Raw genomic sequence first — 17,583 nt, forward strand, 5'->3', positions numbered from 1 at the left:
AAAACCAGCTGAGCACCTATATGCAGTTTTTAATATTTATATGGATTTGAAGAATCTCTCTGTCTTTGTGCCTGAATTACATATCTGTCACAGGGGGTGGTAGCAATTTTTTCACAGAGAGAGGGGTTGTTAACATAAATTTATGAAGCAATGTAAGATGCTCGAAAGCAGCAAAAGAGGGAACAGTAGAAATCACGTACCCACTGTGGCTGCTTGAAGTAGAAAAGCAGCCAGAGTGCAAGCTGGGGGCCTCTGTAGCAACACCTTGCAAAGGTCGGTTTACTGTGGTATCATGTTCTGAGTTCGTTTGAGTTCCTTGTTAATAACCTTTTTCACGTTATATAATAGTGCAAGGTATCATGTATGCTCTAGTTTTGCACCTCTTTGTAAGATTTTTAGCTTTCTGCCTAATTGTATGGAGGAGGGGATACTCATAGCTATTCTTGGTGACAAGAGTACAAGAGTCAGGAATAAGTTTTCAAAGCACATAGGTGTTAGGCATAATTCATTTATTATGTTGACCTGTTTGTTGTGTAGCCTACAATACATGGTATGCACCTCCAGGAAAACCCAAATCAAGCATTACTATTGAATAATAAAACACGAGCAAAATGTCAGATGAGGTGAACAGCATGTTAGGATGCACATTTTACGCTGTCCAGTCAGCACATGGAACATGCTCGCAGCTGTAGCGGGGCTCTGATATTAATATTAAAAGTGTTGGAATACATTGCACTAATATTCCAAGATGTTGGGATATTCTCCTGCAAGCTTTTTCACATAAATTAAAGAAGCAAGACTGTCAATAGCATGAGGCATTCATACACAACTAGCAGAAAGGATGGCTTGCTTGCTTTCTCAACTTTCCCTTCTTCATGAGGTCCCTTAACTCTGAATGCAAGGGAGTACCATCAAAAGAAATTTAGTTTGGTGTCTCATTTATATGTTGATTTTGATGTTAAACTGCTATGAGGTGCAAACTTTGAGGAAGACCTGCCTCCACAAAGACCTGTCCTGTGACCAGTCTTTCATTCCAAGCAGTCCCTTTCTGTGTTACTACCAGCACAGGCTAAATTAATCAGAAGACAAGACATGGGTGGCTTACTCACAGTACCTGCACCTGCAGGTATGCTAGAAACACTTCTGCCTGGTAACTACACCTCTAAAAACCAAGCCCAGTTCCCAAAGTTCTAGTAATGGACCCTTCTTCTGCCAGGAGCTCTTTGCTCCTTCCCAGCTAGAGGAACAATTTGGCCTCCTCTCCTCACGTGGTCATGATCAACAGCAGAAATTCTGGGCCTTACTTCTGTGCTGACTGGCCTGTCTGGAAAAATGTTCATTTTGCTCCCTGACTTCTAGTATTTCCTGTTACTCATCAGATATTAGTCCCTGATAAGGGAATTAATTTATTCAATTGATTCCTACTTAAATAAATAGCTAAACATGACTCTCCATTAATAAGGCATACATCCCTGTAAAGTCATTATCTGAGCCCAAGACCTGCTCTCCTAAATAGCTCTACTGTTCATCTCCTTTATTTCCTCTTTTGCCTTCTGGGGTTTTTTGATGGTTTGTTTGTTTGTTTGTTTGTTTACTATTTTGTGGTCCTTCCTTCCTTCCTTCCTTCCTTCCTTCCTTCCTTCCTTCCTTCCTTCCTTCCTTCCTTCCTTCCTTCCTTCCTTCCTTCCTTCCTTCCTTCCTTCCTTCCTTCCTTCCCTCCCTCCCTCCCTCCCTCCGTTCCCCCTCTGTGATGCAACTATCTGGACTCCCAAACAAGCAGTCTGGTGACAAAACAAAGCCATGTTTTGAAAGATGCAAACCCTGCCACAGATCACTACCACTCTAATCTAGCAAAAGAAGTCATGTGACAAAGAAAAGGAAAAGAAAAAAGACAAAACCAGAGGGTATACCGAGAACTGCAGAACAGTTTACAGTCCCAAACTGGGAATATAATACAAATAGAATAGAATATGAATGGGGTTTTTTTCAGATAGGACAGTTTGTTTTCTTGGAATACATGGATTTTCTAAATAATACTTCTCGAAATACCTAGAAGTTCTGAAAAAAACATGCCAATCAAAAATGTCAATGTTTATTGCAGATTTTATAGCCTAACACAGTTTCTACATATGAAAATAGATCCTTGGGACATTGTCTTCAAAACTGCTTGTTTTCAAGCAGAAGAGTATAATTTGGTTAGTTGCATGTCAGCAGTTCCTTCCAGCAGGCATGATAACAACCCCCAGCAGACTTAAAAAAATCCTGCAAGGTCAGAATACAGATACTGAGAAATTCATCAAGAGGATTTTTTTTTTTCAGATTTCTAGTGCAGGAAAGTAAAAATCTTGTTGTTTGGACTTATTTCTGGTTTCTTTTGGTATGGAGAAAATATTTTGTGAAAGCTTCATTTGATCCCTAGAGTTAGCAAAATTCCTTTAAAACACAGTGATATGGCATCTTAGGCATCCAGAGATGTACCTGAAAAAAACTGGTGGCAGATAAAATATCAAAATATATGAGGTGTATCTCATTATGAGCTTTTCCTTTAAACTACAGTGACCTTTATTATTTACCAAACATGGACTTCTGGCCACCTCCTCTCACTCCATCTCTGCACATCTCTTTCCATTGTACTATGGCAGCTCTGATTATGAAAATTCCTATCCCACTGTGGCCTAATCTTTGAAGCATTGACATTTTTGGACATTAATATTTTAGAATCACCTTATTTTTTTCTCTTCTGAAAATACAGAGGAGTACCTCAGTCTTCACTGGATTCAACTGGAACCTAATTGACATTTATGTTGTTTGTTTCTATATTCTACCTAGTAGATAGTGAAGATGTGCTCACCTTTACTCTCCATGGTCCAAACAATTTTAATGAAAATCTGTGCAGAGTAGCATGGAGAAAGCCAACTGCTTCAGGTGCTCTTGCCTCAGAGTTCTTATACTTGAGAACTTCTGAACATCTCCAGGTGCTGCTCCTGGGCAGCAGAGCCATGTTGAGGCTGGAGGGAGTGCTCTGACCACTGACCACTGGGACAGGTTGGCAGCATCACTAATTTCATGTATGGGACACAAGAGGAGATGCTGTCTGTGTGTTTCTGGAGAGTTTAAAAGGTTCTGTGTTTGGTGCCCTGGCTTCTCTGACCCTCCTGTGAAGATGCTGATACACTTCATGTATTATTGAGATGGCCTAGTCCTATCATAGCAGTCTGGTTTCTGTTCTTGAAATAGGACTTAAAATTTTACGGGCTAAAGCACAGAGTCTACTGTCATCTAAAGTCTTTCTGAAGTTCTAAGGGATTTTATATTGTCTAAAGGGGAGGGATTTTATATTGTCTAAAGATCATCAGTTGTTCGTTTGCATACAAATGCTCTTGCATCTGAAGTTTTGTTTATAGCATAAATGTAGGACTCAAAACAAATTATTGTAATTCATTGTAACTGAAGTAACATTCTTTCTAAATGACATTTAATCACTAACCTAATATATTCTGAAGGTGCATTTTGACATAAAAAAAATAATTCACTCCCCTTTTCATAAAATTGTAAAGATATTTGGCCTTTTTGATGTGCTGGTTCAAATAATTTGACAGCACCTATGATCCTCAAAGAATTTGAGTAAGATGTGCCCTCTGAGTCACTCAGGTGACATAACAAGAACTTACTCATAAGCTAGAGGCACCACAGAAAGCAGCAATAGATGAGAACTCTGGCAGTGTGTGCTTCCATCAGTGGACAGTGCTTCCATCAGAGGACAGGTTGGAAACCTTCAGTAGGAACAATATGTGTGAGACTCCTCCTTTCTACCACTGTGTTGAATTCACTGAGATTCATTCCTGTCATGAGGTAAACCACAAAGAGATGGAGTCAAGAGTGTCTAAGGTTGATAGGGCCCTCAAGAGCTCCTGTTGGATGAGTAAAGACACTCAGTAGGAGCTGTTGGAACCATAGCACTTCAGAAAAGAATACCTTCTTTTGCTTCTACAGGCATGGTTCAGCACTTACACATGTTCTTAAATCGAATCCTCAAGCATGCACTTCAGAAATCTTAATCAGGAGAAAGGTGAAAAACAAGAAGGAAAATGTTAAGAGGAATCTAGGTGATCTAGTGAAGCTGTAAAACAGGAACAACAGTGAGAGAATTTATGAGAGATTAGCAGGAATTATAAACATGGGGAATGAGATGATAGTTCAGAACAGGGTTTTTCCTCACAATGCTCAAAGGGATGATCTAACAGTATCACTAGAGAAAGGTTGGAAGTAATTATTTCACTTCAAAGTGGAACAAAATTAAAGCTGTGATATATCTAAAGCTATCTTGTTTTATGTATCCACATATATCATTGTCTGCAAGGAAACATAGGAGCCAAATGTGGGGTTTAATATTCTTGTAGGGCTGGGAGAGGATGATTAAATGCTATAGACTAGACTTACTAGGCAAGTATTTGCATGAAAAACAAGATGTACAAATATAGGTATAAGGGAAAATCCCACAATATTTTACCATGAGGGTGATCAGACACTGGCACAGGTGCCCATATAGGTTGTGAAATCTCTGTCCTTGGAGTTTTTCAAAGCTTAGCCGGCCTCAAGGAACCCAGCATAAACTTGTGTTGGGCAGGTTGAAGTAGATGACCTCTAGAAGTTCTTTCCAATCTAAAATATTCCATGAGTCTAGATGACCTTGGGCAATGAATACTTTATGACCTACCCTGTGAAATAAAAACCCATTGATAAGTTTGACCTGGTCAATACTCTAAGGACACGTAAGCATCTATCACTGCTGATACCCTGCCCCTGCTGCAAAATCACAAACCTGACGTGCAGGGGGCAGAGGGTTGAAAGGATAGCAGTGGTATCTGCCTTCCATGTAATAGCTCCTCCAATTGCCTCGCTAAAAAAGAGAGAGGAGCAGAGAGAATGACAGGAGAATGAGGAGGGAGAGGCATCATAGCACAGTCCCATGTGAGCACAACCCTGTAGAACAGCACAAGACCAAGTGCCTGCCCTGTCTCTACCCTGGGTCCCAGCTCCCTGAAGCCCATTGACTTCCCATTCTTTTCTCCAGCCCTCCCTGCCATAGCAAACATCCTTCCTTTTCTCATCTCTTTCTTTTCCTTGTGAGATTGCTTGAACTTGGCTGAAATTTTTGCAGCATGACTTTTCAGTATCAAGATATTGTGGGTGATGATTTGTTGGAAACTTTATTATCCACAAATAAAAAGGAAGCATTTTATTTTTTTTTTAATAAGGGAATAGTTATTTTAATTGACCTACATAGTGGACCATTTAAAGAAAGCATTGAGTGCTCCAAATTTGAATATCATGTTTTTGTTAACATTTCCCTGCTAGGGTGTTGAAATCTTTAGCCCTTTTTGAAAATCCTGATCAAACTTTACCGCTGGTTAATAGGACATTCCCATTAAACCCATTTATGTTGTTTAATTTAAATAGGGGTCAAATCCTGCCTCTATTTTGTTATTCTGCCTTAAGATTTTTATTTTGCAGGGAGGCTCATGGGTTCCAACTAATGAGAAGAAGAAAACTACCAGCTCAAGTTGATGATACCATAAATGCTTGGAATGAAAATTAAACATTATTATTAGCAACTTTCAGCAGGGTTTAAAGTGTTGAAATTTAACCTTGTCATGTGGATCCCTACCACTTAACTTTAATGAGTAACCAGTAGCAGGAGAGTTTCCTATATCGTGTGTGCAGTAGCTGCTGAAGAGAGATATGACATATTATCTAGATTGGTTTATAGAAGCAGCTATCCTATCACTGCCATAAAGAGGTAAACTAGAAATTTAAGCCATTATCTTCTAAAAGGTTCACTATAAAACTATGGTTCTAAAATTGCTTTTATAGTGTAAAGATCATGTACTGGAAGCAAAACTCTTACATATTTCAAAAAGAAACGATGGCCTAAGTGATAAACATGGGTGGTAAGTAAAACCAACAATCTGCCTTTATAACTCGGTCATAAATGGTTATCATAATTATTCTATCTTCTTTATGTAAGATGCTGATAGAAAACCTTGTTTTCATTTTTTTTTCTTCTTCTTCTTTAAAATGTTTCACAGAGCATTTGGAGCAGAATGGAGAAATAGCTGAAAGCTTAGAGATGAGTGTTTTGGAACATTTTGCAGAGCACACTGTCTGGGGCCATAAACACACGATTCAGTTGTAACCTAAAATATCTTCTTGAAGTTGTTCTTTCCATTCACTGTCTCTTTCCATATTTAAATCCATACAGATAAGGATACCTCTCCGTTTCCAGAGTGAATCTGTACACTTGAGTAGTGTTAACAGTGGAGGCAGTTTCCTGCTGAAACAAATGGGCTTCGGAAAGTAATAAGAATTTTATTGCTTATTTCTGCTCACCTGACAAGGAATTACAAACTTTATTTTCAAAAGAGGGGAGCATTTGCAATGCTGAGGACAATTTTGGAAGACCAATGTTGCTTTAGACCCCAAGTAATCTTGATTAGGATCTTATTTCCTGTTACAAAACAAACAGGTTTTCTTTCATTAATATGGTATGTGACAATATTTTTTCCCATTGATTTTGGTTGAGAAGCTTTATTAAAGGCGTTTTGGGTTCATGCACCACATTAGTTAGTAGTAATAATTTCCACTGTGTAACCTTACCTTCTCTTGCATAATTATTTGCTGCTCACTGAAGCGACACATTCTCTTCCTAAAGCATATCTTTGAAAGCAAACAATGTGCTTTTTTAAAGGCAAAAAAAATTACAGTAAAACACACATTGTGGAGATGCTCCACAACCATGAAGGCACTAAACATTTAATTTCACTTAAGGCATCCCAACCGTCTGCTTTAGAAAGCTGGAGCTGGTAAACTGAGAAGCTGTGGGGAGGGAAAGGAAAGAAAACCAGTGGCCCTAAATCTATCCGTATTTGACACCGTCTTTAGCGCTGCTGGGTGAAAACTTGTAACCGAGTGCGGGGCCGAAAGCATCCTCCGCATCCTCCGCATCCTCCGCATCCTCCTCATCCTCCGCATCCTCCGCATCCTCCTCATCCTCCGCATCTTCCGCATCCGCCGCACCCTCCGCATCCTCAGCATCCTCCGCACCGCCCGGCCCTGGTGGTGCCCCGATCCGTCCGATTCTGTTCCGGGGGCGGCCTCGGGGCCCCGGGGGGCTGCCGGGGGCCGGGGCCGTCAGTGTCTCGGTGCCCTCAGCAGGTGGCAGTGGCGTCCCGCGGCGGGCCGGCTGCGCGGACCCCTCGGCTCCCGCCCGCGGGGCTGCGCGGAGCGGCGGGCGGGCGGAGAGCGGGACATGTCCTGCTCCCCCGCTCACCCCCGCAAGCAGCCTGGGTGTCCTAATACAAGTGAAGTAATTCCTCAAAGGAATTTCAAAGAAAAATTGATGCAATCAGAAAAAAAAAAACAAACTCAACCCAACCCAAACTAAAAGAACCCAACCCTCCCCAAAATAACTCACCACCAAAAACTCCAAAACTCCCACAAAACAAATCAAAAGTATGGCTCCCTCTCCATTCGGTCCTTTCACCATCATGTCTGTAACTGGATTTATGTGTAAATGATAGTAAAAACATCATTGGAAAAGGCAGGGGTTTATGTTAAATTTGGTCATCATGAGTTTAATGCTGTTATGGTTAAACACTTCTGTGGCTGCTTACACAACGATTTACCAACATTGCTAGCCTTAACTACTACCTGAAGGGAGAGGATATGTAAAGTGTCCATGTAAAAGTATGCTGAAACAATTACATTCAATTACATTTCAGACAGGGAGTTCCTTCCTTATTTAAAGTTCCAAAATATTAATCATATGAATGTGTTGAGTTTATAAAAGCACAATGAAAGCTGTCTGTGTGTTTTTTCTATTTCTTTTTGACATATTTCAAATGGTTCTGCAATACCATTTTGTATGGTATCTTATGTGTTTTAAAGTAGTCTTAAGTTTAACCTCTTTTATTTCCTTTTTTCCTGGCCTTGCCTTTGCCTTGCCTTTTTCCTTGCCTTTCCTTGCCTTTTTCCTTTTTCCTTTTTCCTTTTTCCTTTTTTCTTATTTTTTCTTAATAACTATCACTAATGATTACATATTAAAAGGATTAGGGTTTGCAGGAACAGTTGCTGAATGGACTTTATTTAAGTAGTACTCATCTAATAAGGGTAGTTGAGATGCTTATCCAGATTCTGTTCCCCACTGTGTCTGTGCTAGATTCAGTGGAATGACATCAGTAATGAATACCACTCATTATTTTTTGTTATTTTAGGGGTTTTTATAACACATATGGTTCTCTAGTTAAGAAAGAATAAGGCAAGAGTAATGGAGTGTTGATTTTTGTAGGTTATATTTATTTGCTAGAACCTGTTTATGAGTTATGAAAATACCTATTTTTGCCTATTTGGCTCATTTGCATATGATTTCTGCTTCTTTTCAGAAGCTGTGTATCCTCTACTGAAAACTGTGGCATTTTTGGGCACTCATCTGCTGGCTGGTAAATTATTTCAAGTGGGACACCATTTTTTAAAAAAAAAATTATAGTCTTGTGATTTGGGGCCTCAGGTAACTAAGAAATCATACATATTTTATGGGGGAAAGAACAAATTTTCTTTATTGACAAGCACTTCAGGAGCCTATGTCTGGAATCCACAGAGGCATATTGATTGACAGTTCCTCTTCACCTGTTCACTGATGATGACTCATTTCAAGGCAGAAGAGGAAGTAAGCAGGAAGCAGAGGAAGGAAGGAGGTGCAGTTTTGGGAGTTGTGTGTATCCCTCCGAGGTTCTGTGCATTCCACCAGAGAGGACCTGCTGATGGTTTCCATGGCTGCACTGCTCTGTTTGCCTCCTGCAGCATTCAATAACACCCAATTTTGTGTATTCTAATTGCTTCCCACTGGAGAATATTTCCAGGTTTTTGCATTTTTTAAGGTCGGGTTCTATCCCTGGTTTTAAGTCTTCTCAAACTGATTACTGAATGCTTTGTCATTAAAATGCATGATCTGATGAAAGAGGCTGGTACAAAGGCAGCAGAGTAGCAGAAGTCTGACTGCTGTTAGGCTGTGGAAATGCAAATTCCTACACATTTTCTGTGTTACACTTTCCAGCTGTCAAACCATTGCACTAGATCAGGTGTTAACAATTACTTAAAATGGAGTCTGCAGCTTAACGATTTCTTGGAAAACATGAAACTGCAGGTAAACAAACCAAAATTATGAATTTAATATTTACATGCAGTCCTCCTGCCAGAATAATATAAGGAAGACTAAGCATTTATATTTATTGTTACTTTAAATGCAGCCTTACCCTACAAACCTTTACCACTATGAAATATGTTCCTCCAAGATTTTGTATTTCAATTTCTCTGTGTAACTGTGGGTACCTATATTACTTCCTCCAATCATCAGGATCTGCTTCTGCTTTGGGAATAATATTTAAAAAAAGAGAGAAGGTCTGGAAGACTTTGCCTCCCTAAGGATCATGGGTTTTGTGGTTCCTAATGTGATTATTTCAGGGTCTTGTCACGAAGCTCTGACAAAATGCTTAATAACATATCTATTTTTTTTTTTTACATATAAAAATAAATATTCCCATATCACTCCTGTGATTGCTACAAGTTGTAGTCTACTGCACTGCTACACCTTTAAATTTGTTTTATTTCTGATTTAAATTCTGAAAAGTTCTATGACTCTATTTACAAGTGGGATAATGGTATTAAATAGCAATTGTCAGGGTTTGTTTTGTTTTGTTTTGTTGTCTAATTTAAATAGAGAATTTCATGGCATTTATTGATCCCTAAGTTGTCCTTGTTTTCTGCAGAAAAGAAGCCCCAAACCCTACTTTACCTACCCCTAACTTTGCTCAGTTATTCAGAGGGCACAAACTCTTTCCAAGGAGACAGAAAGGCAAAGATACCTACAGGAGATATCAGGAAAGGAGCTATGAGCATCCCACCACGTTCCCTCACCTTGAGCAGGTGTGTTACCAGAGGGGTTCAGCATTTTCCATGCTGCCATTTAGCTCATTTCTGTCCATTTTGTTCCAGACAGCTTTGTCTGAGTAAAGTTGAGATTTGATACTAGCTTCAGACTGTTCCCTCTTAGAGGCAAGCAGAGTGGGGCTTGACAAGCATTTTCCTATGATGTCAGGTTTGTGGCAGGATCAATAGAGGGATTTGCCTGAAAGAAAACTTTCTCTGCAGGATAATTAAGAACAATTTAGGATGAAGGGTTTAAAAAATAAACAAGGGAAAAGTTAATGCTAATATTAAATAATTTTTCTAGAGGAGCTGTGAGCTTTCTGCATTTTTTTTTATCAGAAGAGCATTTGTCTGAGCTAGTAAGTCAGCATGCTGAGGAGTAGAGTATTCAAGATCTTTTTATTTCAGCTTTGTTGAAAACTCTGCATTTTAAGTATACTAGTTAATTGCTCAATTGGAAGTTATGCAGGCAATGTAGTGCATTGCAGGAGAGAACCCAAAAATGCTCAGCTCTCCTTTTCTAAGCTAGTGGGGAACAGGACCCAAAAGAAACTCAGATCTTGGCCAGAATTGTGTTAGGGTCTCAACTTTAAAGTACTTGTATGGAATGAGTTAAGAGTGAGAATTAATTGAGGGTTTAGAAAATGATAAGATCTTATGAGAAAGCATCAAAATTAAGATTTTTGTTTTCATTTGTTTTCTTTGGGTTTTTTTAAAGATTTCTTGTTTTCTGATTTAACTGCTGCTGATTTATCTTGGATGCCTTGTGCATGAAGGACAGGACAACAATCCATTAGTTTGCTAGGAGCTCAGTGTTTTCTTATCAGCACTGCCAGCAGCCTCCCTGAGCAGATGTGGAGAAATTACACAGCAGGTCTATATCCCTCATTTTCCCAACTGTAAAATTGGAGTAACAATTTGTTATTTAAGATGATGTTAAATGAGATCCCCATCAATTTTTGGCAGTTTGCTGCTATCATCCTTGAGGTGATTTAACAGCCTATGATTACACACATATACTCTTCCTCCCTATTCAGAAACAACAGTTTGCTTCTCTCTTCAGTGATCTACCACAGATGGAGAGGACTGTTCTCACAGCCAGGATAATTCTGACACAAGAGGCTGTTAGTTAGTGAGATGTTTTTTATATTTGTCGTTGTGTGAAATACATCTATTTTAATATGTGACTGAGTGTAAAAATAATTATTACCACAAGGTAAATCAATTAAATGTTCTTATAACAAATATGCATTTCTAGCAGAACATTTTGTATTATGTTGGTGTATTGCTCTACAGTACTAACAAACATCTGTTATTAAACACAACCAATCAAAATCTGACTCAGTCACCCTGTAGATAATTTTAAAATGCCTTAAAAATTTTAATTACATATCAATTGAGCACCACTTTAAAAAAAGAAACTCAACAAAAACCAGCCCTGAGTTTGACTTATTGACTAGTTCAATATAATATCTGAAAGATTGCAAGCACCTTGTTGATATTTGAACAAACCAAGGTTGTTCTACCACTCTGCTCTTTTGTCTCTTTTCTTATCACTCACATGGCACAATGGCCTAAGCTGCCTGGCTTGAGCTGTAAGAGGCACGGGAATTTGCCAGATGTACTGTTTTGGGGAGGTGGGATAGAATCCCCAAATACATTTCTAAGGGATTCTAAGGGATGCAGTAGATTGTGCCTCTGGCCCAGTGCCAGGCTCATGGGTTTTGGTCAGCTGGCCTTCTTAGTTTACTGTGCCATAGATGCTCAAACACTTCCTTCTGCTTTGGCCACTTCAAGTTATATCTTAAACATCTTTTCCTGTGAACAACAAGGGAATATTATCTTTCAGCTTGTCAGTAGGAGCTATTGTGTGTGCAGCACTTCTGACCATTTTACCAGCTGGGAATATGGACCTGAGGACTTGTTTCTGGCCATAGTTCATTGGCAGGTTACTGGCATACAAGACTGTTATTATTAGTGTTGCGGAGAAATTACTGAGCAATTGCTTTTGTTCCAAACCACAAACCACACAGCCTGGATAGTGTAACATAAAACATATAGTGCCTATGCCTTAAAATATCTCTTTTCTATGTTTATTTTTCCAGTATCTTGGTATTCTTTATTAAATCTGTAGTTACGTTTATGAGAGACAGGTGAATTTAGAGTTTTCTGAGTGCAGACCTGCCAATCCAGTGGAGGGCTTCATCTTTTCCTTCCTGGATATCTACTTCTAAATGTGGTCTGTGTAATTGCCTGTACTGTAGTTTGTTTGTATTTCTCTGTTAGAACTGCATAGTATTAAAAATCAATATGGTATGAGTTGTATATAGGCATAGTTTGTAGCCTCTCCCCACGTTTGCTCCAGTAAGGACTGGGTGTCAAACTACCAAGTATCAGAATTCAACTACACAACTACAGTTACAGCATGTGAGAAATCTTTCCAATGCCTGAGTGCTATTATTATAATATAGCAGGACAACTATAAACAGCCAGTTTTGTACAAGTTTCTTATGGGTTCTCCTGATAGTTTTCACTACAGTACTGGAAACTTCTTCTAAAGTAGAATTTATTTCCACCATTAAAAATTTAAAAAAACCCAAACCAACCCAACAACCTCCCCCCCAAAAGCCAAACATACCCCAAAAAAACCACAATGAAAAAGGTAGGCATTTCACTTACTATGTAGGTTTTTTTAAATTTTCTATAAATGTTGCTTACATTATTGGTAAAAGAGCTTATGTGCATGTATTAGTGTATATAAATACTGTCAGAACTTTATTTAGCTAATTGATGGAGTAAAATAGAAAAGGGAAGTAAACTTGCCATATACTTTAAAATAAACAGAAACCAAGAAAAAACATAGAGATTATCTCAATTTGTTTATATAATTGGCTTTATATAACCCATTTTAAATAGTTTTAGTTTTCCTGCTGGCAGGCTGATACTCAACCTGAGGATCTCCTATTCTGGGGACATAAACTAACACTGTACAAGCCCTGATTTGTCCCACCTCCCAGTTCTTACAGATTTTCAACAAGTCCTGTGTATCTGATTAATCTCTGAAGACAGAAAGGACAGAGGTTTGCGCAGCCACAGTTTGCTTTTGTAAACCCTGCAGTAGCTTCTGATGTGCTCAGCACATTGGCAACTTCTATTTTTTCTGATCAGGAGCTTCATTTGGGCATGTAGAGTTGCCTGAGCCACTCCCTTTCCTGTAAGAAATGTCCTACTGGTAGCATTGTCTGTCATCTGTTACTTCCAGAAGCCCTGCCAGTTTTCCTGTCTGGGCATGTCATCCCCTCCCCTGGCCAATGCTCAGTGAATGGGAACAGCTGCCACAGCAAGAGGGACACCATGGGCTGTCAGTGTTTTAACAGCTGGAGAATGTGCAAGTTTGCTTCTCATTTTTAATGTTGCACACTAGACTACCCGTTGCTGGCAGTAGATGTAGGTCTAGGAGGGTGAAACCACAATATCAAGCAGAACATTGACACCCTCTTTGTGTCATATTGCTGGCCATGGTCTGTGTTGACCTCTGCTGACTCAGAAATGCTTCCATAGAAGCATCCCTGAAAAGGCTTAGGATGAGGACATCAAGTGAACTTCTCAACTGTAGCAATCATGATGGTAAGAAACTTTAAACTGAGCTTAGAGCTGCTCTGCCATCAACTCTGTCTTATTGCTGTCATACAGGAGAGGCAAGGTAGCAGGACGTGCCAGCAATTGAGTAGGAAGCTTTTCATCTTCCTTCCCTCTGGCATCAGACCTTTTTTGGGCAGTACTAGGTGCATGCAATCAGTTGAAGCCAACTGAAAAACAAGATCAGACTTGGTGACAGTCTGGACCATAACTTATCATTACTGTAGCCAACGAGTCAGGGCATCTGGATATCTTTGGGAAGTCTGGTCCCTGACAAATCCACTGTGCCACCTCTGGAAAACATAATCTCTCCTTCCCAAAGCCTAAGATCTTTGTTTATTTTGCCTCCATTTTAAGAATAACAATGCCAAATTTCACCTATTTCTGCTTCCCTTTCTCTGCTGATGCCAGGGTAACTTGGGAGAGAACCGTGGGCAGCCACTCCAAGACAGCTAAGACTCATTTTGCACAAGCCAATGACCACTGCATGGTTTGCAGGAAATTTTGAAAGGTAAAAGCAAGACTTGAACTTTTCTCAGGTTTCAAAGGGTTAATTTTCTCCAGAAGAGCATCTCCATCTCTTTGGCAGGGTGGATAAGAGTTGTCTGAAGAAAATACTCAGACAATGTGTAGTTCTTTTGTTTCAGTTCTACTCTTCAAGAATTGCTAAATGGAGCCACCAGAGAGAAATGTCTCTGAATTTCAAGCTGACACTCAAAAGCTGCTAGTCTTAAAGCTTTTGTATCTGTTCACATTTCCAGGGTAGACATCAGAGAGTTATTAGAGGCCATTTCATCTGTCATGTTACTCTGGTAACATGTCTGCTCCATAACTTAAGGCAAAGCTAGAACTATAAGGAGAATGAAAATCTTTCTAAACTGCAGAATTTTCTAGGCACATTTTGATCCCAGTTCTGGAAGACTTGAGTATTAATGTGTTCAGCAAAAAGAAAAATACATAATTTCAAATGGATCAATTCTTTCCAATTTAGATTTTTCATACATCTTGCATATATCTATATGAAACACAAAAACCAAAGTAAAAAGCCATTGCCATAAAAAAACCCATAGGACTTTCATTCAGAGATGTAAAAATTAGTTATTTTGACATTGCCAGAGTCTTCCAACCTGTTTTTTCCCTCACATAAATGAAATACGAGTGAAAAAGACAAGACTTCACAAAACGTTTGAAGAGAACTGCACTATTTTAATAAAAACGTGTTCTGCTAGTGGTTTGATTATCAACTGTAATCAGAATAGAAGAGTTTGTTTTTGTTAAAATAAAAATAAAAAATGAAACTCTTCGGTAATTACACTGTACAGCAGAACTCAGTTAACTAGGAGAGAGTCTATAATGGCATATACTTCAAAATTTATTTCTCCAACAGTCATTTATGTTATTCATCAGCCACTGATTTCCCACATACAAAAGATAAATTTTTGTGACACTCTTCAGCTCTGACAGTTAGCAAACAAATATCTGAATTTTGAAAGAAATATTTTTATAAGGAAATTTTTCTTCTGCTGAGATTAGATACTTCACTGTGCTTTTTAAAATTTTTTGTTGCTTTTACTGGAATTTTGCATTTTTTATTGCAGCATGTGTAGCTTATTCCACAGAATTTGATGGAACTATGACAGTTGCCTGCATATTTGAAGTACAGGGGTTTTACTAAATGAAGGACATCAATGCAGTTGCTCTAACAGGTAATTATGCTTCATGAACACTGGATTCTATTTAGAGAAGAACAAGTCCCTGGCAATAGCCACCTCCTTATACAGGGAATTAAAAAGACAACTAATTGGCAAATGTGGTGTGATACTCTATTATGTACGTAATCTTCTTTATCTTTTCAGCCCTGTTATCATACCCAATTTGCAAATTTGATTTAGAGATATAGAGGACATGAAGATCATTGGACCCACTTGCCCAGTTCTGGAAAACTTGTTTATTGTGAAAGTAAAGAACTGAAAAATAAGTCTCTGTTTTTCCATGCCATGAAACACCTTGAATATATGACACCTCACTGATGTAACTTACAGAAGTGTAATGTGTAAACAGCAGATTAGGATACTGTAATTAAGGAGTTTTCATTGCATCAAAACATATCTTAATGATTAGTCTTATTATGCAGCCTTTTCTACATGTATTAAGTTTCTTTCAATGAAAAACAAAATGATAAAATGCACCAGCTCTCCACATTCAAATTCTAGAAACTATAGTTAATAAGGACAGACAGATATTAATATCATATTAATGTAATTTCTCCACACAGTAAAAATGTTCTTCACATTGAACCCTAGTTTATCCTATACAGGTAACAAATAAAAAAGAGGTTCAGCACTGAACAAAATACTTCTGGGGAAAATATATTAATCTATTGAAAGGTTAATAAAAAGCAGAAAGACATTTAAACTTTTTTTTTGCCAGTTCCAGTGGGGTTTTAATAAGTACTAAAGGGCATAGAAGAAATATCAGCATAATTTCTTCTACATCATGAATGATCTTTCATGACTACTGAATAAAAAATCATGTTCACTGTCACATAGGGGTAATATCCAAATAAGACTCATTTACATGTAGAAGAACACTCCCTTAAAAATGTTCTGAGATCATCTCCAAGTTAGGCCTAAATATAAAAAAACTATATCTAATTTCTCTACATGAAAATACAATAAATGGAATAGCAAGTTAAGATGGAGGAAACAGTAATTCGTTTCTTAGGCTTCCCAGTTAATCTTCCTGCACATAAATGTTAATTTACAGTATTTTTTTATACTTCATTGACCTTTCTTTTCTGCAGCAATGATGGTATTCTTTGTTGTGTCTGGCACCGAATTTATCTTAAAAAGCAGTGTAACTTTCTGTCAGTAATTCCCATCCAAATCCCTGCTGATGTCAAATCTGGTATCTCTTCTCAGCTTTTTTGCACTAAACAACTAGTAAACTTTGAAAATATTTAGATAATAGTTAAAGAAGTGTTTATTAACTGTGGTGCCCCTTCTACTTCCTAAATATTATCCATGTCTTTCTGCAAACAGACCAAGTGACTTGCTGGTGACCAGCCCTTGCACCCTCCATCAGAAAAGCACTGCTGCCATCCACGAAGGATGGGAGGCTGTGGGCAGGGCTGTGGGCAGAGCTCCCTGCCTTCACCACCTCTGACTTTGTGGAAACTGTAGACACCACTTATTTTCAAGCCCAGAAGAAAGGACAACATTTACAGAAGCCCATCCTCCTCCTCCTCCTCCTTTCTTCTCCCTTTATCTCATTTTCTCCTATTTCCATATTTAGGAAGAGGGCATCTCATTTCTGAGGAGCCCGGTGACCCAGGAGTGGCAGAACACATGGATATACTCCCTGCTTTGATTGGGACAGGGAAATGCAGTGGTGAGGACTCGTTCACTGAGACCCTGACTGCCAGCCACATCATGCTGGAGGTGAGGGAGGACCTGGCTTGGGACCTGGCTTTGCATCAAGCTGACAGCTGTGTTTTTCCTTTCTGCAGAAGGAAAGAGAGAAAGGGAAAAGGTGTTGTGTCATCTGAGAGAGCATCTCTGTCATCTCCAGGTGGGAATGGTGTCCTTTGCCTGCTGCCAGTGTGCTGCAAACCAGCACTAGAGATAAAGATTGCCAGAGAGGTAATTTATTGGCAGCATGTGCTCAATCAGGCCTTCAGTGAAATATCTCTGAGAGCCAAGTTGCCTGAATTCCTCCGTCTACATGGACCGTTCCTGCTCTTTCCAGAACTGATGCTGTCAGGGGGGTGCTGTGAAGCACCCTGAGCCTCCCAGGCCTTTATGTTGAGAATGGCAATGATTTAATGAAGAGGTGCAAATGGATAAGGGGTGAGGAGCATCAGAGAGAGAATGTGCCTGTCTGTTCACGGCCTGCCATCACCCTGCAGATGTTCTGTGGCCTCCATGAAGTAATGAGCTCGGGAAGCCTGCTCCTCTGCAG

The 17,583-nt window shown here is 39.1% G+C and overlaps 1 long non-coding RNA gene across 1 annotated transcript; it reads left to right on the forward strand.

Moving 5' to 3' along the window:
- The first annotated feature begins 8,438 nt into the window (after positions 1-8,438).
- LOC136554185 (uncharacterized) lies at positions 8,439-17,021 on the forward strand. The gene is made up of 5 exons (XR_010783291.1): positions 8,439-8,498; positions 9,825-9,981; positions 14,035-14,134; positions 15,222-15,329; positions 16,918-17,021. It is a non-coding gene; the product is annotated as an uncharacterized lncRNA (long non-coding RNA).
- Positions 17,022-17,583: the final 562 nt, after the last annotated feature.

Source organism: Molothrus aeneus, chromosome 3 (genome assembly GCF_037042795.1).
Source record: "Molothrus aeneus isolate 106 chromosome 3, BPBGC_Maene_1.0, whole genome shotgun sequence".
In the NCBI taxonomy this organism is placed as follows: Eukaryota; Metazoa; Chordata; class Aves; order Passeriformes; family Icteridae; genus Molothrus; species Molothrus aeneus.